Raw genomic sequence first — 4,758 nt, 5'->3', positions numbered from 1 at the left:
GGTGTTTTTTTTTAAAATGTTTTCACATGACAGCGGTTCACTGACTGTGGTGCCACACTGAGTACTCGTAGGACGAGAGTGATTTTCAGATTGGCTCAAAAGTTCAAATTGACGAGCGCAAAAATAAAAACTCTGTCGGATACCATGGAAGAATATTTTTAGATCCCATCAAACACAAGTTATATCTAGGTAGGAAGGCAATGCACAGAAGATTCGATAAAAAAAAAAAACAAAAACAAAAAAAACATGCCGGACTTCTGTCCAGGAAAATGAGATTTGCCAACAAAAAAAAGGAAATGGAAAGAACCAGAAATTAGTACAATAAAATCATTCTCCTGGTTTGCGGTCCTGCTATTTCGCATGCACAGTATATTTTTTGTACAGAGACTATCTCTTACGTTGTTCTAGTCTATTCTGCATGTAATTTTATAGTCAACCACTAGTTGGCACCACACAAGTTACTCTGACGCAGTATAATTTGGAAGCCAGAAAAAGATGGACAAAAACTCGAAAGTTGTCTACACAGCCTAGTTTTCGTTATCACTGCGTTAATTAAATATTCGATAAATTTTAGTAAAGTTATGTTTGTAAAGAAAAACTAAATAGATAAATAAATACATTTAAAAAAATTAATTTAAAAATTAAAAAAAAATAAAAATAAAAAATGAAAAAAAAATAATCAACCAATATCAGTCACGCCAGCCAATGTTCATATAAAATATTGATTTAAGTACGACCCACGAGTTAAAATAAATTAAAAAGAAAAGGAAAAAAAAACATAAATATTTTTATCACTTTGGAAAATGTGTTTGCTTTGTTCTTGCTTGGTACTTTCAATGGGCTCTGTCTGAGGCGGGATTGGAACCCACGCCTCCTGGGGAGACTGCGACAATTTTTGTCATTTGCCTATTTCGCCAAGTAGGTTGAGATAAACCATTACCCGTCTCACGACCACATCACGATGTGTCCAAATGTTGGGTGTGAGGAGAGAAAGGGACAGATTGGCACGCAGGAAAATGAACTTAATTATCCTGTTGGCTGTACTTTACAGCTGATGGACCGCTATTGGTTTTATTGCCTGTAATCATGAGTTATGCTCGCAGTTTTTCATGGAATTTCGGCATAAATTCGGAGTAAGTCTTTTTGCCTGCGCCACAGCACGTTTGAAGAAGGCCTCTGCTGTCGGCTGCCACTTTTTTTTTTTACACCAACAAACTGAACTGATGGAAGTAGCCTAATCCATTAAGCTCGAGAGCATTTCACATTGATTTGGCTCCAAAAGGCCTCTTCAGAATAATCAGCAGTTTGCAAATGCTCGGTCAGTCCGTCATTTAGGCACTATGTCGGTCATCTATCGCTATCTGCGGTCTGAGATTTTAGATTTGTCCGAAAACTAGTTCCCACACAGGTTTGGTTCCAGAACCGACGTGATGACACTGTGAAGCACGTTGTTTCAATTTGTTAATACCGCATAAAATATATTTTAAAATTAATACCTCACAGGATGTTAATTAAAAGTGATTGTTACATCTTAGTGCAAAATGCTGTTGTTTGACGTGTAATCTTTTGACAATAAACTTCCGGACTTCGGACACGTTGAAATGAAATGCAGCTGAAATTCACATCTATGATGACCAAACATTTATTTTATTTTTTTTCTTCACTTTGGTTTTTATCAAATAAGTCCATATGAATAATTTGAAATGGTTAGAACTCTTTCTAACCAACAAATCCAGATGCATTGACAGTGGCAAAAGTACTTTGTAAGGATATCATTCCGAGATATGGTATTCCTGAAAATAATAAACAGTGATAATAGTACCCATTTTGTTAACTAACTTGTGAAAGAGATAGGAATGTTTCACGTTGATTTGAAAGATAATTGTGCTTACCACCCTCAAAGCTCTGGATTGGTGAAAAGAATGAACAAAAAAAAAAAAAGTGAAAAGGTTAAGAACAAGAAGAAGGAAAAAAAAAAAACAGATGATGATTAGGAAATGGAAATGAAGAGTTTATACGTCAAAGGTATTGAATGAGTTAATAGGAGTGGAACAAAAATCTGAATTAAATAAAAATCTCCTCCTTTGTTCTTTCTATTCTTGATCAACTTCTGATGGTCTGGCTCACTGGCTTTTCAGGTGAGGATGGTCCAGAGGGGCGTGCGGGTCCAAATGAGCACCACTGGGGGGCGCTCTTTCCTCACAGTGGACTTGAGTCTGCGGGTCTGTACATGAGTTTTGCAAACAAACAAAGGAAGACCTGAGTGACAGTCGAGCATCCATGTGTAAACACCATTCGGTTAAACTTAGGGGGCGGTTGTCCAGGATACCCTTTCTTAAACAATTTTCATTGGCCAGAAATGCTTGAAATTTTAAGTGAGCTGTTTTCTCATTATTTTAAAAAAATATTCCAAATGTAAGTAAATCGGATTCAGACGCTGTGTCAACACGAAGTTGCAGTTTAAAACGAAACTTCATTAACAGCTAAACCAAACGTTTCCAATAACGACATGCTTCAAAGGGTCGTCATCAGGACCTCTTTAATAATAATTTTAAAGGGAAAAAACACAAAGAAGCACGCCCTCATGGAACATCAGCTGATAAAGACGGGCCACAAGACACCATCATGTGACACTCTCCTACACACCTGATTCAAACGATCAGCTAATCAGCAGAAACTTGAAGGACGCTGATCGGTCTGCCACAATTTTAGAGGCTTTTTGAAAATGTACAAGGAGGAGGGGGGGGTTTACGCCGAGTGACTTTCCACACTTGTGCTCGGGAATATGTGAGTGAGAGCAACACATTGTCAAAGGGACCAGGGGTAGCGTTTAGGCGACCAGGGGTAGCGTTTAGGCGACCAGGGGTAGCGTTTAGGCGAACAGGGGTAGCGTTTACCCATGTTATAATGGTTGCAGGTATTGGTGGATTGGACACATTTCATTATTTTCAAATCAAATCAATGGATGTTTTTCTCCGTGCAACTCAACAAGGCCGCTATTGGCCATTGGTTGTGTGGCAATTCCAAATATGAGCTGCATGATGTGGCGACGTCACGCATCCTGACACACGAAACGCATGCGGAGACGCCAATCAGCAACCAGCGAAGTGGAGGAAGCCGCATTTCTTCTAAGTCCCCTTTGCAGCGGGGAACTTTGAAACATTGTATCCGACCGTGGAAGGCTGTTGGCGGGCACGGCGCGGCTCATAGCCGGCCCTCGGGCACACCTCTGTCTTCAAACAAAACTCACTGCTCAGTGTGTTTGTCGCAGAAGTGTTGGTGTGTTATTTCCTGCAAAAACCAGAGGTGAAGAAATGTTAATCCAGAGGTAGCGGTCAAATTGGGTCAGCCTTTGCTTTCGTCGCGAGACCGAGACGACCCTGTCGCGTGCCCGTCGGCCACACGGGCCCAGAGATGTCCTACACGGGAGTTCCGCCGCGGAGGACAGAACACAGGAGGAAAAACATATAGAACACGCCTTAAAAAGTGGCCAGTATCCACAGTGGACCATAACAAAAGGGGGAGGTCAGGTCTAAAACAAAAATAACACAACACAGGTCCCAGGCTGTTTGTTCTCACTAGTCAGGGTTGCCACACGCGCAAAGTGCATTCTAGCTATTTAAGAATTTTCTGTACCGTGAGGCCCTAATAATAATAATAATAATAATAATAATAATAAAAGTAATAATATTTTCTACAAAAACAATAGGGACCTCGCCGCGGTCGCTGCTCGGGCCCCAATAATAATAATAATAATAATAATAATAAAAATAAATAAATAAAAATAAAATAAAAAAAGGGTGTTGCAATATCTCATGAAGGAAATACTGGACAATCAAATTAATGACTTTCCAGGCTTCAGGATGCCTTTCTACACTATATAAAGGTGGAAATTTACATTGGAAACGTTTGGTTTAGCTGTTATAAAAGTTTGGTTTTCCATCTATTCATTTTCTACGGTTATTACTTACTGTTGTTTAGTCTTCAGCAGCACACTTTGTTCGGCAGCCCGCCTCTTCACCATTATGATTTTGCTCAAATGTTCCACAATGCTAAAATCCGTCCAGTTTTATCTGGTTGATCTAGTTCTACAATATGTTCTTTTTCTTGATCCCAAGAGCCAAAAAGCAGTCTGCAGGTTCGACAGCATTTCCTCTAGAATGCCCTACCCATGGATATTAAAGCCTCAGTAGAAATGCTTAAAACACGACTAAAGAATTATTTATAATACTCTTGTATTTAGTACACGCTGGCCTGTTTGACTGCTGCTTGTATTCTCTCTCCCGTCCCCTCTTCCCCAGTTTGGGAAGGGGGCTTCCCACTTCACGGAAGATGTCTTTCGGCAACGCTCCATCTGAATGGAATTTGACACTATTTGAACGAAGATTGGGTAGCATCATAATTTGTGTTAATTGCTGCCAACTGAGCATCCATTGCAGCCTGGTCTTCATGGAAGAGGGATTCCCCCATCAGTGGCCCCCTTCACCCTCAGCACAGGTACGCGACAACATCATGTTCATTTGTGATAAAGTGGAACACCTAATCTGTGAATACATACTGTCATCTCCACACTTGGCCAACTGCCATCCATGAGGAGGCAGAGATAATCAAATTCAACTCACTCAAGGAAATTGGTGCGATAAGAACTGAATTTAAAACTTTGAATGAGAACAATAAATAATGTGTCATTTTGAAAATGCCATTGGGGATAAATGAGGATTTTTTTTTATTTTGATTTAATCCTGAAGAACTGTTTTC

This window comes from Idiotropiscis lumnitzeri, chromosome 22 (assembly GCF_059441095.1).
Source record: "Idiotropiscis lumnitzeri isolate Australia: NSW breed Sydney's pygmy pipehorse chromosome 22, RoL_Ilum_1.0, whole genome shotgun sequence".
NCBI lineage: Eukaryota > Metazoa > Chordata > Actinopteri > Syngnathiformes > Syngnathidae > Idiotropiscis > Idiotropiscis lumnitzeri.
This window is presented reverse-complemented; position numbering follows the sequence as displayed.